This window comes from Neofelis nebulosa, chromosome 4 (assembly GCF_028018385.1).
Source record: "Neofelis nebulosa isolate mNeoNeb1 chromosome 4, mNeoNeb1.pri, whole genome shotgun sequence".
NCBI classification, from domain to species: domain Eukaryota; kingdom Metazoa; phylum Chordata; class Mammalia; order Carnivora; family Felidae; genus Neofelis; species Neofelis nebulosa.
The window spans coordinates 60,964,823-60,983,359 of record NC_080785.1 but is presented as its reverse complement, the minus strand read 5'-3'; the positions used below and the strand labels follow the sequence as shown (position 1 = coordinate 60,983,359).

Sequence of the window (18,537 nt, the reverse complement as noted above, 5' to 3'; positions counted from 1 at the left end):
AGAGAGAGAGAGCAAGCAGGAGAGGGCCAGAGAGGGAGGAAGACACAGAATCCAAAGCAGGCTGCAGGCTCTGAGCTGTCAGCACAGAGCCCCATGTGGTGTTCAAACTCAGGAGCTGAACTGCAAGATCATGACCTGAACCTATTCAGATGCTCAACCAACTGAGCTACCCAGGTGCCCCATGATCTCTGCCTCTTCAGATAGAATGCCATTCTGTAGTTGGGATTCCCCTCCCTGCACCATGGGTTAGAAAGCCTCTAAAGAGAAAGCCACAAACATAACATAACTCATCACTTTTGTTTTCCTTCTCTGAATATCAGGATAATAGTCCTGGAATGATGATGGTTGTCCAATATCTGAAAAAAAAAGTTTCAAATATTTTGGCAATGTCCTGATTATTTATGGTAAGAAAACAAGTCTCATCTTGATTTTCCTGGGAAGCATAATTGTTTTCTTTAGTTTTTAGCGATAATTTCTATTTTGAAAGATTAATAATATGGCTTACCAAAAAACAAAAAGGTTGTTGTCTTATTTTGTGTATTCTTTTAGTATTACTAGATTCTCATTTAATTGCAAGGATTAATATGCAAATAAATGTTTGATTAAATGGTGCTGCTTAACCATCTTTGCTTTAATACCTTCTAAAATAATTTTGTGAAAGTATATATATATATATATATATATATATATATGTATACATATATGTATACACACATATATTTGCACACTTTTAAGTTAACATTTAAATATGTTATCAGATGTTGAAATACTTTCTGTAAAACATATGAAGATAAGATATCTAGTATATTACAAAAATTGACAGTAAGACAATCTTGCACTATTTTAAATGTTTAATACCTTAATAAATGTCTCAGCAATTTAATGTCCTCTATAATCTGTTTTTAAAATGTGCATACTAGTTCCTTTTTTAAACTTAATTTCCACCAAGGACTACTTTGTCATTATGTTCTATATTTTTAGCCTTAAATTATTTTATTAGCTTCTGTATTATGCCTCTCTGCCACAATAATAGGCATTGAAATCACAGGTTGCTTTTCTTTATTTCCTGGGATACGATGTCCAATATTTCAAAAAGTGTTTTATTCTACATATTACTGTGATTATTGCTATTAATTTAAATATCAACCCTACCAACATATATTACACATATTGTTAGGTAATTATTAAATTTTAAAGTGAAAGTTTTTATGAAATGCATTTCTTATGGATAAGGCCTTTTTCTTTTCTTTTCTTTTCTTTTCTTTTCTTTTCTTTTCTTTTCTTTCTTTTCTTTTCTTTTCTTTTCTTTTCGCTAGTGTGTCCTTATATCCTAGGATGAATATATTTTATTGCTAGAATAAGATACGTTTCAACACCTATTAGCTACCCACTTTTCATTTTTATAGATCTAGGCCCTGAGGAACCATGTACTCATAAATAAGAAAAATGGAATGGAGGGAGTTTTATTTTCATCATGTCATACAATTCCTTGTAAACTCTCTGAGTTACATGCCAAAAATAACATGGTGATTTATCATTAAAAGTTATTTTTGATGATCCATAGTTGAGTACAGTCTACTCCATTTTACTTCTTGCAAAGAATCTGAAGCTATCTGATGTGTTAAAAAAAAAAAGGTCTGTCAAACAGTAGTGTCATTCCTTTTCATTAGTGTCATAATATCCATATTTAGAATATTTTGAATTGTACCTTTTTCCAGCTCTCTAAATGTGTGAATACCATGGGTTATGAATGAAAGAAAGACTCAAACTTGCTTTATAAAGCAGAAAAATAGCTATTAATTCCTTGGCTATAGGCACTTTCTTAGGTAGGTGACTCTTCAAGAAAGAACATAGATGGAAGTTAAAGATCTAGAAATTTGCCCCAGGTTTTTAAGCTAGTTATGTCCATGTATTTCTTGGAAAATCCTTGTGTACCCGCTGGGGTCACAGATCCAAGTTGGAAGATGACAGTCCTAGATGACTGTTTGTGGGCATCTGCCATGACTAGTTCTACATTGTGCGATATAGACTATAAGATGTACAATTCTGCTTTCTTAAGACTACACTTTATTGGAAACGCAAAATCACACACTTAACCTGTATATAAATGTACTAATTTATTTTTACATATGAGGTAAATGAACCTCAGAAAGGTGAGGTAGTATGCCAAGTTTCACAGGTAGTAGTAAGGTGGTAGACATGGAACCCAAATGTGCAATCTTGTTATTCCAAAGTCCATGTTCCTTTTACAAGTACTGCCTTCCAAATGACCAGAAAAACAATAAAATTTAACAAATGTCACAGATGGAAGCTACTGGTTGAATATGTATTCTATTGAAATCTACTTAAAGAAAGAGGTGAAAAAATGGGCTGGAAAAATGAGGAGTGTTTTATAGGTAAAAACGAAGGCCTAGGTCAGCTGGGGAAGGGTACAAAGCAGTGGGGGAAGGTGTCAGGTACATTGTAAAGGAAAGAGGAAACAAAAACAACTAGATAGGGAGTCTACTTGGAAAGCAGATAAAGTTACAAGTTGCTACGGAGTCAGGCATGGAAAAATCTTAAAATGATGATTCTATTCTTGAAAATTAGGAGTCATTGGTGAGTTTTGAACAGGGCACATGGTAAAAGTCATGTTTTAGGAAGAGTTACCCAGTAGCATCATAGTTTGAAAATGGCGTTGACAAGACTACCTAAGTAGGCTGCTGTAATAATCCAGATGTAAGTTTATAATGAAATAGACTAGAGTGTTAGCTGTGGGAATGTAAAGGAGAAGACAAATACTAGAGACAGTATGAAGAAGGAAATCACAGGCTAGGGGTTAGGATAGATAATTCATGTGAGGAATAGTGAAATATTAGGCAAGAACGATTGGCTTGGATTGCATAGAGCCTTTAATGCAAGCTCAGGGCCCTGGATATTATAGTCAAGTGGAAGGCAAAACATGTTTTTGAGCATGAGAATAAAAATGTTTAGAGAATATTAATAGTGAAATGAGTATTTTATCTCATTCTAAAGCAAAAACATTAGGATATAATTATAAAAACCTAAGGACCTAAAGTCTCAATTCCATAAATTATGAATTCAGTTCCTCAAAGGGTAATGTGAAGTTACTTCTTTGTCATATTAGATTACAGTCAGACTGGCTTGTTCCCGCTTTATAATGTTTAAAAGAAAACTTAATAGAAATTAAGTGAGACTTTTGGATTGCTCTGGAAATGATTTCTATCAGGAGACAAAGAGTATGTACACAATATGAGCAGAGACACCTCCTCCAGACAGGAAGGTGTTTAAGGAAAAAGTTTAAGGAAAAGTTTAAGGAAACACAGGAAGATGTTTAAGGAAGGTGTTTAAGTAAAAGCTTGTTTAAGGAAGAGCTGCTATTCCCAGATATCACCACACACTATGCCTAGGAGGGCTGGCTGCTGGTGATAGTCCATACCACCAGTAGCAGAGGCTGATAGGAGGTGCTCAACGTCACTCCTCATCAGGGAAATACAGATCAAAACCACACTGAGATTCCACCTCACGCCAGTCAGAGTGACGAAAATGAACAAATCAGGTGACTATAGATGCTGGAGAGGATGTGGAGAAATGGGAACTCTCTTGCACTGTTGGTGGGAATGCAAACTGGTGCAGCTGCTCTGGAAAATTGTGTGGAGGTTCCTCAAAAAATTAAAAGTAGATCTACCCTATGACCCAGCAGTAGTACTGCTAGGATTTTACTTAAGGGATACAGGAGTGCTGATGCCTAGGGGCACTTATACCCCAATGTTTATAGCAGTAGTTTCAACAATAGCCAAATTATGGAAAGACCCTAAATGTCCATCAACTGACAAATGGATAAAGAAGATGTGGTTTATATATACAATGGAATACTATTTGGCAATGAGAAAGAATGAAATCTGGCCATTTGTAGCAATGTGGATGGAACTGGAGAGTGTTATGCTAAGTGAAATAAGTCACGCAGAGAAAGACAGATACCATATGTTTTCACTCTTATGTGGATCCTGAGAAACTTAACAGAAGACCAGGGTCCCCCCTGGAGAAGGGGGGAAAAAAGAGTTACAGAGAGGGAAGGAGGCAAACCATAAGACACTCTTAAATACTGAGAAAAACTGAGGGTTGATAGGGGTTGGGGGGAGAAGGGAAAGTGGGTGATGGGCACTGAGGAGGGCACCTGTTGGGATGAGCACTGTGTGTTGCATGGAAACCAATTTGACAATAAATCATTTAAAAAAAAACCTTCAATCATAAATAAGTAGTCCATTTTTTAGCTTTATATTAATAAAATCATACAATATATAAAAAAAAGGAGTATTGGAAGATAATTGGAAGTGTATCTCTGAGGTCATGGAAAGTACAAGAGTTCAGCAGGATTTGGAAAGAATTTATCTGTAAGTCTCATGAGGGAATCAGAATTTTAAGGAACGGTGGTCCTGGCAAGACTGTGTAAGACTGGCTGTCTTCTTTGATGCCCATTTAATTTAGAAAAGTCATGCTAAGTGTGTGAGCTGCTTTCCTTTTCTTTCTCTCCCCCTTTCTCTGCCCCCTTCGGTCCCTCATTCTCCCTCTCCCTCTCCCTCTCCCTCTCCCTCTCCCTCTCCCTCTCCCTCTCCTTCTCTCTCTCTCTCTCTCTCTCTCTCTCTCTCTCTCATTTATTTTCATTCTCAAGTTCCTTTTCCCCCAACTAAAAAGCACAGCCTTCATATTGGCTGAACTCCTCCAAAAACAGATATCTAACTGGTAAATGGGATAGTAGACTCCTCACAAAAGTGGAGGCAGGGGCTATGTTATTCACCTCCTACACCCTAGCTAGAGGAGGGAACTGTTGAAAATTCCCCACTGACCCAACAAATCATTATTTCATTGGATCTTTCCTCTTTCTGTTTATAAAGACTTGTGGGGGAGGCAGTGATGAAGGATGTTTGGGGGTAGCAGAGCTAATTTGGTAGTGGAGCTAATTTGATTATCCCCCTAAAGAGAGTGTAAAGAGATATGATCCCCTAAAATTGTTATGCTTTTCTTTTTTTAAGTTTTTTTGGTGACTTTTGATTTAGATTTAATTTCAAACGTCCTGAAAATTTTAATGACTATCAAAAGAAAACTCCCATCTGTTTATATTCACTATTAAACTTTACATTTTATTTTATCATTCTTTGTTATCTATCTATCTATCTATCTATCTATCTATCTATCTATCTATCTCTACCCTGTCATCTGAAAGCTGGAGACAGTGAATCCCTTTACCCATAAATACTTCAGTAGGCTTTTTCTGAGACATCTGTTTTGTTTTAGAGTATGCCAGGACAAGCAATTTGTCCCTAATTTTCCATTCTAGTGACAAAATCCAGAGCAACTAAAAAAGTTCCACTCAATATCCTATTATAAAAATATCCTTTGAAACATATTTTCCTAGAAAGCAAACTGATAAATACTAATAGGACACAGATTCATCATCATTATATAATAACAACTACTTACTAGGATTTCAAAATACACTCAGGAAAGTATTAGTCATTTTATATATAGTTCATTTTTTTCACCGTAACTTTTACACAATACTATTCTTCACAATAAATTTATAATGGAGGCTCTATTTGTTCAAAATGGCCACAAAGTATTAGCTCACTAAGGATATCTAGACATTTTATTAGTTAATATTTAATTAATTATTAATGTATATCCCTTTATAGCAGGAAGGATGAATGTTATATCCTATTCAGACAAAATATCAAGTGCTAAGAATATGCACCAATTCTAGAAGACTATACAAAAGAGACCTTAAAGCTCTTATTGAAAATGTAAACTGTGAGAAGGGAATTTGGGTTGCTTTGATTTTATATTACCTTTACTTTATCCTATACTTCTTCAGGGGGTAGCACAGTAGTTCATTATTCATGAACCTTAGAGTTGACTACTTTTTCACTTCTCTCCTGATGGCCCACTGTTCCTTCTCACTCCTCTCTTCTGTCCTTTTTCTTTTCCTAGTCGGGAAGACCTGTGGAGGACTTTGGGTCTAGCTTCCATAGGAGAAGAAAGAACAACAGAGGGTCAAACAGCTACAAAATTATTAGATCTTTGAAATAGCCCAGGTAAACCATTTTTAGAATAACTTTCATGCTAAGTTCTTCCAGTATTTTCTCCTCTTTAAGTATCATTAACAGTAAAAAAAAAAAAAAAAAAAAAAAAAAAAAAAAGGTTAATTTAGTACCTTCTATGTACCATGCACTGCTCTGTTATTTTATACAAAATGTAATTTAATCTTTAAAATCATCCTCTAAGGAGCAATGTAATCAATAATCAAGAAAAGATTGCTATTCAAAACTCCATGACTAGAATATAAATAAGAATTTAGGGATTAGAATATGAGAATAGAATATAAAACATAATAAGATAATAGAATATAAATAATATAAAATAATAAATAAGAAAATAAGAATAACTCTCTATTTGGAGCCCATCTTATAAAATACTCATTTCTCCCCTATTACTATTGTGTGTCACTATGAAGAAAAAAATCCTTAGAAGTTGTTTGAGATGCTTTTTGTTCTCCACTTTCTATCTTCTCTCTCTGCTGCCTAGAATAGGTAGTATGGTTCCAGCAATCATCTTGAATCATAAAGTGATCTTGAGAATGGCAATTTTGTGCTAAACATGGCAGGGCAAGAAAAAAAGGATCCTTGGTCCTTGAGGACATTGTGAAACTTCTGTATCAGCCTGGATCTGTCCTACCTTAAGAATTCTTTTATGTGAGATAGAAATACAACTCTCCCTTATAGAAACCACTTTAATATCATTTTTAGTTTTTCTCTCACACAGAAACTAAACCAGGCTCCAAATTTTAAGCACTTAAATATGCTATATATGTAGGTGCTTGTACCTTGTTTGACCATAAGCTCCACAGATACATTAATGGCTATTAAATAGGGTATATTAGGATCAGGTTTTTTGTTTGTTTGTTTTAGATTATGCTGACTACAATAGAGGGGATGAATTAAAAAAATATATTGGAGGCAGAAAACCATATTGGAGGCAGTTTTAGCCATCTAAGAAAAATATGATTTAAGTCAATCTAGGAAAGTTGTGGTTGGGATGGGGGAGAAATGAAGACATTGAATAAATACTTCAGATATAAAAATGTCAAGACTATAAGATTGATTGGAAGTAGGATGATGGGGAGAGAATGTGCAAGTACTAGAAACTCTTGTTTCTAAAACTGGTGGTACAACCATAAGAGTTAGTGAACACTGAGAGTAGAAATGTCAGTGGGAAAGTTCAACTTTGCACATGTTGAGCTTGAGTTATTCATGTGAAAGCCAAATGGATATGTGCAGGATGCAGCTGGATAAAAAGATTGTTGCTGTTCCTTACCAGAGGAATTCTGGCTGATGTGTGTGTGTGTGTGTGTGTGTGTGTGTGTGTGTGTGTGTGAATGAAAATTATCAACCAGAGAAAGGACATAATAGAGAAATTAGTGAAAAGATAATAAAATCCTGGGGAACTTCAAAATTTAAGGTTGGTGGAAGAAAACAGGTATCCAAAGGAGAAAGGTAAGAAAAAGGGAGTGAGGAATACAGATATCCAAGAGTCATTCCAGGAAATGTCATTTGAAGAAGGAGTGAATACTATAATATGCTCAGTGCAACAGATTACCACTGGGACAGACAATGAGGAAGATGTTACTGTAAATGGGAACAATGTCAGCTGAGCTGCTAGGTGAAGAAAAATCTACAGAAAGTTAAGAGTGAATGGTAAATGAGGATAGTTGACCATTCTTCAGAGAAGTTTAGATGGAAAGTAAAAGGAAACATTCAGTAATAGTGAGAACAAAATATAGATTAGAAAATGATTAAATGACAGCTGATAAAAAAAATAAGACTAAAGTGTCATTATCAAATGATTGACTAAGAATTTTGGAGTAACACCTGCATCGAAATGATGACACCCCATTCTAGGTCCTGAGAAATTTTATGTTGGCTTTAATTGTTCTAAACAGAGAGCAGTAATTTAATACAAATTTCCAGTTCTTTGTAGAAATGGGTGAGGTTATTAGATTGGAAATAATAAATAAGTTTCTTTGGTTGTATTTTGCTATCGATCGAAGAATAATGAATTAAATCAAGAAGATAGGGAGGCAAATGATTGGCCTAGCAATACTTTACCAGAATTCTGCTGGCAGTTAGGATAATGATGCTCCAATCACATCTGTACTTTCTCAGTCAGCATACAGATCTGGGAATAGACTCTAAATTAGTTACCATGAAGCTAGCAAGTTCATGCAAATGTTGTAACTCACGTTTTTGAATTTCACCATTTCCCAAAGCGAGTTGACCCAATGATCTATATTTGGTGGTGATTTTTATTCCCAGATGTTGAAAACAGCTTCTTTGCTGGCAATAGGTCCTTGAGGATGCATTTTTCCCTTAGCTTTAAATAGCATACTTTAGGGAATTGGTACTCCCAAGATATAAAAAGATTAATAAGGATTTAAAATTGAATAACTCCAGTAATTCCGTTAATGGATGTGCATACAAACTGTTTCCTTGGTTAATATTATAATGGCTTATTTATCACCACATTCCTAAGAGATAACTCTCTTAAGTTTGTGACCACAAGCTTTCAGTCATCATGAGGCGCTGAGGCCACACGCCTTATTTCTTGGCACAACACAAGCAACCTTGCATAAGTCTATGTGTGAGACTTTGGAGAGCCTATCCCCTTCGATCCCCTGTGTAAAATCTCTTTTTAAAGACATCTGAACTTTATCTGTGTCTTTCTGGCTTTCATTGAGAATGTTTATTTAATTCAATGTGAGAGAATTGAACTCTGGACAAGGAGCATGATGAATTTTCTAATTCAAACTGGGTACCAAGAGGTGGCCTGTCATCATTTTCCTTTTGTTGAGCTGAAAAAAAGATAGCAAATGAGTCTCCTTGAGAGCAGTTCCCACTTCTGTTTCAAGTTTCCCCACCAAGTCATTAAACATTCTCTGGGTTTTGTCAACAGCCTGGTAAACATCCAAAGAAAGAATCAAAATAAGATCGTTTATTTAACATTCTTCTCCTCCAACTGCTGATTAGGATAAATAGTTTGGATAAAACTTCTATCTGATCCAACAATCACAAAAAGAAAACATTTAGCTATTGGTGAAGGTTAAATTCAGTTAGAAATACTTTAAACAGCAAAGAATTTTTTGCAAACTTTGATATTTTCTTTATCTTTAACTCATCTTGTTAAGACAATGTCAGGGCTGAGCATTAATGTTGAATAAGCTCCATAGAATCTAAGTGAAAACATAGGCATTGATTTCCAGAACAACACATCGGTAGAAAAGTCTCAAACTCAGGGCTCCATTTAAGTAACTAAAAGAAGTTGATTCTAGCTATTTCCAAGAACTGCCTTTTCAGACTTTGGGCGAAATGTGTGCTGATTTACTTATCTCTAGAGAATCTAACAACTTAGTCAAAAATGAAAAAAAAATGTTTCTAATTACTGAAAAGACTTTTAGGCTTACAGATCACACATAATGTTACAGTGCTTTGTTTTATGTTTCTGTGCAAACTTTTTCAAGAAAATAAGTTGTAATCCTAAATAAAGATCTAGTGAAATACACTACTGAGATCTTAATAGAGTATATGTGATGCAATAACTAAATTAATTTGCAGATCAAATTTTTAACATTTCAAGATTCTACAATAGTTCACAAAATCTCTCTGGCTTCTGTTCCTACTAGATTTGCTCTTATTATCTGTTTTATGCTCTGATTAAAATATAATTACAAGGTCTCCAGGATGACATACACTTCAATGCATTTGTGTCTTTTCTCAGCCTGCTACTTAGAATGCTCTTTTCATTCTTTAAGACTGATTAGCATTCTAGTATTCCTTTTAGAATGACCTCATATGCCACCATGGAATATTACTTTAACTTGAAATAAAAATCAACAGATGAACCATGATTCTTCGGACTTGGGTATTGGGCAGACATTTCTTCAAAAAGGAATAAAATGAGCTTGGCACTTTGGGAAAAGCAACTGACAGTAAATGTGACAAAATCTGAGCTGTCAAAAGAAAATGAGAATTTTTATCTACCATGGGTTTTGTAGTTTCATGATACTTTAAACACTTCTGATGAAATTGGTGAGGACATTAATGATTGTGACTTCAATAATGTATAATGAAATATGTCAATGTTTGGAAGAGTTACATAAATCAGTGATCTGTTTTCCAAACGATGACTGTATGAAGTTACAAAATTACATATGAGTAAAACAGCCATTTAAAGTGTAAGAAAAACTAGTGGATTTTAACAAAACAGGATAAAGAAAGTTGATTAATATGATTTCAGATCTTACGTTTCACTAACTTTAACTACTTTTTTCCCAGGTTTTGGTGTAGGATCAAAAAATATTTACAATTATCTGAAAATTCTCCTTCCCTTTCCAATTACGTATCTGTTGGAAAACAGATTTTCTTTATACACTTCAACAACAACAAAATGATGCTACAGATTGCCAGAAGAAAAATGTAAGAATTCAAGTGTCTTCAATTAAGACATCAAAAAGATTTCCAAGAGTAAAACAGTGACACGCTTGTCACCAAATTTTTGAATATATGGTTAGTTTTCAGAATAACTGCCAGTAAGTATGTTTTGATGTAGCAAGTTTAAATTCCTCCATGAAAAATGTGAGTGTAACTTTACAAATTTTAACTAAACTCATTTTCTGAATCCAAGTAAAGTATTTGCCTGATGAAAAAAAAATTCTATTCTTGATAATCTCATTTAAATTCAAGGATTTCTTTATGATTATAGCTCCAATATACATTATTTCAATCCCTTTCTTCGCATCTAAATTTGGCGAAAAGAGAGTGGAGCTGGGCTGTGCAACTAATGCAATTCTCAGGGGCCTAGGCCACTTCTTATTTAACTTCTCAACCTTGACCTCAGGCCTAGGCCACTTCCTGTACCACATATGCAGTACTGTGTCATCTGATGTTCTGCATAGCTGGGACTTGAGCTTCCCTTAAAGGTGCATGGTGGTTGCTGGGAAACCATAATACGACAGGAAAAGAGAGATGAAAAGCATATGCATTAGAATTTTGAAATATTATCATCACCACATTGTTTTATGTATATACTTCCCATCTACTTGTTTCCTTACATCTGTTTTATAAACTTAATATATTAGAGACATGTTCTCATGTCATCAAAATACTCCTCTAAATTATAATATTTAAACTTTGAATATATTTTAACACATTTCATCCTGAGGACATATTATAATTGATTTAAGAAGTCTGTTGTTAAACACTTAAGTGTCCAATTTATTGTTGTTATAAACAATAAGTGAACATCTTTTCACCTGTTCACCCAAATATTTGTATTCATTCATGATTATTTCCTTAGGACAAATTACTTATAAGGGAATTCTTGACTTAAAGACTATATTTTTAAAGTCTTGGGATTTTTTCCCCAAAATTATTCCCTAGGCTATTGTGCAAATTTACATTCTGCCAAGAACTGTAGGAGTGAATATTATTTCATATGTGAAATGGTCATTTAGATATCTTTTGTAAATATCCTATATACATTTACTGCCCATTTTATTATTTGCATCTTAGGCTTTTTGTTATTGTTTTAATTATTTGTACTATAACTTGGTGATGTTAGTAATGCCTACCTGTTCTTTCTTTTGGTTGCATTTAATTGTCCATCATTATATTTTTAAACTTTATGATTCTTTTATGACTGTCTTTTTAAAACAGCAGATGCCAGATTTTTATATTTTGTCAAATTTCAATAGAGAAATTTAACTTATTCACATATTTTTACAACTGGTATCTAGTTGTTGCTTTTTTTTTCTTCACAAGTATCCTCTTTGCTTTCTGTTTTTAATTTATCTTAGTAAGCTATCCCCCTTCCTGTCTTTTGCTGTTTAGACCATGTTTTCTTTGCACTTTTCTTTAGTATTATGGATACTTTATTTTTCTCCGAGGTATTGAGGTTTAATTGACAAATAGAATTGAAAGCTATTAAACTGTACCATCTAATGACCTGATCTATGTATACACACTGTGAAAGCATTTCTCCCATTGAGTTAACTAACGAATCCATCACCTCACTTATTTACCTTTTCTTTTTCTTAGTTACAGTCTACTCTTAACGAATTTCAATTATACAGTACAGTGGGTATCAACTGTAGTCACTACATTCTACATTAGATAGTTAGAACTTATTCATTTCATAACTGAAACTTGTGCCCTTTCAGTAGGCATCTCCCTATCTCCTCCAGCCCCCAGCTCTGGGCACCCACTTTTCTATTCTGTGTCTATAAGTTAGGCTTTTATCTTTTTATTTTATTTTATTTTATTTTGGTACGATTCCAAATACAAGTGATTTAATACAGTATTATCTTTCTTTGGCTTATTTCACTTCACATAAAAGCCCTCTGGGGTTCATCTTTGTTGTCTCAAATGACAGAATTTCCTTCTTTTTAAAGACTGAATAATATTCCATTGCATATATTCACCTCGTTTTCTTGATCCATTCATCCACTGTTGTATACTTAGATGAATTCCATAAAGTGGCTATTGTGAACAATGCTGCAATGAACCTGGTGCTACAGGTATCTTTTTGAGCTCATGATTTTGTTTCTTTCGGGATTGCTAGATCATGGGATTGCTGGATCACGTGGCAGCTTTATTTTTAATTTCTTGAGGAACCTCCATACTGTTTTCCACAGTGACTCTACCAATTTTCATTCACACCAAAAGTGTACAGGGGTTTCTTTTTCTCCACATCCTCTCCAGTGTTTGTTATCTCTTGTCTTTTTGAAAATAGCTACCTTAATGAGCACGAGGTAACATATCATGGTAGTTTTGATTTGAATTTCCCTGACGATTAGTGATGTTGAACATTTTTTTCATGTACCTGTTGGCCATCTGCATGTCATCATTGGAAAAATGTCTATTCAGGTCCTTTGCCCAATATTTTTCTCAAGTTTTTATGCAAATTACAGTTAGTTAACATACAGTGTAATATTAGTTCCAGGTGTAGAAGTTGGTGATTCATCACTTACATACAACACCAGGTGCTCATTACAATGAGGGCCCTCCTGATCGTTTGCCCAATTTTTAATCGGGTTATTTGGGTTTTTTGTGCTATTGGGTTGTACGTGTCATTTGTATATTTTGGGTATTAACTCCTTATCAGATATATGGTTTCCAAATATTTTCTCCCATCTCATAGGTTGCTTTTTCATTTTATTGATGGTTCCCTTTGCTGTTGCAGAAAACTTTTGGTTTGCTGTGTTCGTAATTGTTTGTTTTTGCTTTTGTTGATTTTGCTTTTGGTGACAAATCAAAAAAAAAAAAAAAAAACTATGCCAAGACCAATGTCAAGGATTTTACTCCTTTTTTCCTCCAGAAGTTTTATGGTTTCAGGACTTAAAGTCTTTAATGTATTTTGAGTTGATTTTTATGTATGGTGGAAGATAGGGGTCTGGTTTCATTCTTTTGATTGTGGCTGTCAAGCTTTCCCATTACCATTTAATGAAAAGATTATCCTTTTTTCATTGTATATTCTTGATTCCTTTGTCAAAAATAATTGAACATACATATATGGACTTACTTCTGGACCCATTATTCTGTTCCATTGCTGTAGGTGTCTGTTTTTATGCTAATACCATACTGTTTTTATTACTATAATTTTGTAATACAGTTTGAAATCAGGAAGATGTAATGCTTCCAGCTTGGTTCTTCTTTCTGGAGATTGTTTTGATTATTTGAGGTCTTTTGTGGTTTTATAAATTGGATACTTTAGATCTACTTCTTATGGAAGCAGTGGTTATTCTTTAGTTAGTAAAATACATTTTAATCACAGCAAAAATAATCTACTTTGCATCTGTTTCTTACAGTAATAACATTTGAATTCTTTCTCTGTTGCATTACCAATTCAGTTGTTGCATTCCATAAGGAAAAAACTCTTTGGGTGGGTTTTTGGTGATCATTTTTATATTAGGTTAGAATGACAATATTGAAACAGAACCAAAATTAAAAGAACTCAGTGAAGCTCCATATACACATCATCCAGATTCAAGTAAGACTACTTGAATCTATCCTTTTTCACTTAAAAATATTTAAACCAATGTTTTTCTAAGTGTCAATAATGAAAACTAACCTATGTAATATCGTCTGTAAAAATCATAATTTTCACTTTCTTATCTCCCTCTTATTTTTCCAAGTTTTTGTTGATATGTACATATCAATGTTAAATGACTAATTTTTATATTTACATACAATAAAGTAAGAATATTTGGACACATACATTATTGTTAATCTCCAAAAGCAATGATTTAGACTTATTCTATGTTTTCTGGGGTTTTTTTCCCACAATTTTCTTTCATTCTATTATTCTCCATTCTCTTTTGTATTATTCTCCAATCTATCGCAGCATGTATTTGAGTCTTCTTTACCAGAAAAGTATGAGGGTAGCATCCTTCCTAAGCTTTTGCATGTCTGATAATGTACACCAGCTTGTCTTTCACATAAATGAATTTGGCTGACCATAGAATTTTGCCAAACATTGAAAACATGACTTCATCACTTTCTGGCAGTTAAACTATTTTTGCATCTGGATGCTTATAGTATTTTTTAAAGTTTATCTTATAATTCAAAACGCATGAGGTTAAGTATAGATAACAACTTACTTGTTCTACTTTCCCTGAAACTTGACAATCTCTTATACTCTGAGTATATATATTTTACAACTCAAAAAACTTTCTTTTTACTTGTCTCTTTAACACTTGCTTCTGATTTATCTATTCTGTTACCTTTTCTTAATTTCTATTTAATATATGGAAATATATAAAACAGACCAAATCCTTTAGTCTGTCATACATTTATCTTAATTTTCCTCATTTTACTCCTTTTCTTCTTTGTGTAAGAGTCTTTTTGGAGCTTGGTTTCTGTTTCATATATTCTATATTCTAAGGTCAGATGTTTTCTGCCATCATGTTTACAGTGTCAAATTCAGCAAACATGTTTTTCACTTCCACACATCTTTCTCTGACATTAGATTTTCTTTCATATATTTTTTTGGGAGAGAGACTGTGTAGAAGCAGGGGATGGGCAGAGAGTGGGGGGACAGAGGATCCAAAGCAGAGTCTGCACTGACAGCAGAGAGCCCAATGTAGGACTTGAACCCACCAAACCTGAGATCATGACGTGAGACGAAGTCAGATGCTTAACTGACTCAGCCACTCAGGTGCTCCTGAAATCAGCTTGTCATAGTTTGAACAATTTAGAAGGATTTCTTCAGTTTCTTTTAGGAGGGCCTTGCCATTCTCCAGTTTTTAGCACGGGCAAAGGTGTTTCTCTGTTTTCATGCTTCTTTTCAATCCTCCTTCTATGAGCTAGCTGTAGTATTCTAATAATCTCATCCATAGGGAAGGTAACCTTTTTGTGACATTTGTATGACTGTTTTTGACATTTTCTTCCAAAGTTCTTGCTATTCCTTCAGGATATCTTTATCCACCCCCCCCCCCCCCACAATGCATTAGTCTTCCATCACCTGTCACCAGGAATATTTTAGTGGTCTCCATTACCTCTTCCTCTAAACCATAATGTACAGAAATTTCAGACTGGACATGGAGATGGTCTTACTTCACTGAGACTGGTGGTAGTTGCATAATCTTATCCCCATTTTCCTTCCTCCACCAAGTTTAGATGGAAGAAAAGGAATTAAAATAATTCAGTATTAAATGCAAAATTATTTTGAAATCTCTCTAAATATTGATTTCATCACATAACTATCCTGGCTCAAAAACTGTCAGTGGACCCCAAATGCCTATGGGATAAAATGGAAACATTGCAAATTCTCATCCAAGGTTGGTCATAGTATGCTTTTTAAATAGTTTTTCCAGTCTCAGCTCATATATCTCCTCAACTCAGTTTTTGCTCCAATGAGATTATTTCCTCATTTTTTCCAAATAAGCCATACTCAATTCTACCTGCACACTTTCCCTCACACTATATCATTGGTCTGGAATGCCTTGCATGTTGTAGGTAAATTCTCCCCACTATTTTATTCCTAGCTCAAGAATTACTTCTTTTATTGAGCTATCTAAAACCCTTCACAGCTTATATAGCATTTCCTTTCCTGTGTGACTCATGTTAGTAATTAGATGATGCTGAATATTTTATCGTACGTTGAGTGAAGAGTTGTCTCATTTCTTCCACTTTGATAATACCTAGATAAGTGGCACTTGGCATTAATACTTTTGATCTTCATTTTGCTTCCAACATTATTTATACTGAAGTAGCCAACAAATGGTTGCTGTTTAAATATATGAGCAAAGGGAGAAAACAAAACAAAAAGACCTAGTAATTTGCTTTCACTGTAAGGTACATTACACGTTCTTGGAGAAAAGTCTAAAGTCTCATTGGAAAGTTAAAGTGAACTAAAGTGATTTTCATCAATAGTTTTTAATAAATTTAAAATTATTGTAAAATAAAATTAGAGCACATTCTATGGTATCATTTTTAGGGAGAGATAATTGCCTCCTCATGATGGGCTTTGAAGTAAAATAATTCTGAATTCAACTCTCTATTCTGCCACTGTCTAATGGACTCCTCTTGAGTAGGTTTCTAATTCCACTTTACCCTTTCTTCATTCACAAAATGGAAATAATAATGTCTAATTATATCATTAATATCAGGATATTAAATGGAGACTAAATATTTAAAATATCTCTAGAGGTACAGTGTCTATTACACAGGAAATAATAAAAAATCCTATTTATCGAATGTGTTTGTATCTCCTTAAAATACATTAATTCATTAACCATAACTTGATGAGTTGAGTAGTATCATTACCTCAATTACAGATAAGGAAATAGACAGATAATTAATTTTCCAAGATCATTTAGCTAAAAACAAAACAAAACAAAGCAAACAACAACAACAACAGAACAAAACAAAAAACAGAAAATGTGGCGGCACCAGACAATTTATGTTGTGTATGTCCAGAGCCCACACTCTTGACTACTAGGCTACGCTGCCACCCAGGTGCACAGAGAGTGTTCATCTCTATCCTTATTCATGGATTCACAATGCCAGTCAGATCTCATGTAAGATACATGCCCTCTTTGCAGAGCTAGTATAAGCTTGTTGGGATATTAATGGGAAATGATAATCCTCTATTTCTCATGAGATATGAATATAGGAGAGGAGAGATTTTAAAAATATCTTATTACTACAGAAAGTCATCAAATATCTTTTCTGGAGATTTTCAATAATATTATTTGGAACGGTTAAGGTATTTCTGGAGGAAACTTACAACATTTCACAGTCTCTATTCATATAATTCGATTTCCTAGATCTATTGATGTATGATAAAGATGTTTCCCTTCATGTAGAAACAAATTAACTAGCATCCTAAGTTGGTAAGAATTGGCATTTCTAAACTAGGTTTCTGTTTGTACTTATATTTTTTCAAAAATTAAAAATTTTTTATTACATGTAAATTTAAATGAGACCATACTTTTTTTATAGTTAATGAGGGAAATATAGTCCACAAAGTTTAAAACATCTAATTTTCAAAGACTTTTTGTGGCTTTAACACATTCTGCACATTTTAGTTAAAGTAATTAAATGACATTCTTACAACATTAATAGCATAGATGTATTGAGAGACATAGAAGCAGGAGCAGGGAAGGAAACAAGAGGGAAGTGAGAGGATAGCAATGGAAGAGTCGCTGAGTAGGTTTGAGACACTGCAGAATATGGATATATCTCAGCCTCAGAATCCGTATCGGAACATGATGACAATTCTAAAGGCAGCTTCCAGGCTCAGCCTTTTGGATGTGGGTGGTGTGAACATGTGGGAGTGTGTGAATGTTTTTTCCTGGCTGGACAGACACTTTCGCCCTGTTGCCAAAGCCATGTTGTGTGTATGAAAGATGAACTCCCTGTTCCTGGTGCTGTTACAGGCACCAGGAAGCAGTAGGAACACGCTGGAATCCAACTTTATTTTGGAAAACCAGACCAATTGTTGAAAAGAAGCCTCAAAATATTGAGTTGATACTTGTGTGGAAAATCATTCTTATGAGATTTGCATACCAGTTATTTAAATATAAAGAAACTGAGGTAAGGAAATAGAACATTGTAAAAATACAACTGCAGTGGCCTTAAATCGTCATTTGGATCAAGCATTGTGATTTTGTCATAGAGCCAATGATAAGAAAATAATGCAGGATGGTGGCCAATCAACTTCTTCAATGCAAAGAGAAATATCAGAATTTTCACTTGTGAGGTCATTCCTACATTTTATCACCTTTCAGTAATGACATTTTTCTTTACAGATACTGAGCATAGACACATATGGGTATGGGACATAAAAAAGAGGAAAGAAGTGAAAAAATATGTACTGCTTAAATAGGTTGGAATCAGGCAGATATCCCTTAGTCTTTACAAAAATTCTCTCAATAGCCCTTGCATATGGTATTATGACCATTTTCCACAAAGGAAACTGAAGCCT

The 18,537-nt window shown here is 34.1% G+C and overlaps 1 long non-coding RNA gene across 3 annotated transcripts in view; it reads right to left on the bottom strand.

Moving 5' to 3' along the window:
• The window catches only part of LOC131509333 (uncharacterized), a 263,716-nt gene continuing 245,179 nt past the window's right edge, over nucleotides 1–18,537 (bottom strand). For 2 of the 3 annotated variants that reach the window (XR_009260436.1, XR_009260437.1), the window contains 3 exons: nucleotides 8,163–8,232; nucleotides 5,847–6,020; nucleotides 2–356 (listed from right to left, as the gene is read on the bottom strand). This is a non-coding gene — a long non-coding RNA (uncharacterized LOC131509333). Of the gene's footprint in view, nucleotides 357–5,846; nucleotides 6,021–8,162; nucleotides 8,233–18,537 lie in introns of all 3 variants that reach the window. The other variant, XR_009260438.1, reaches the window with a different exon arrangement.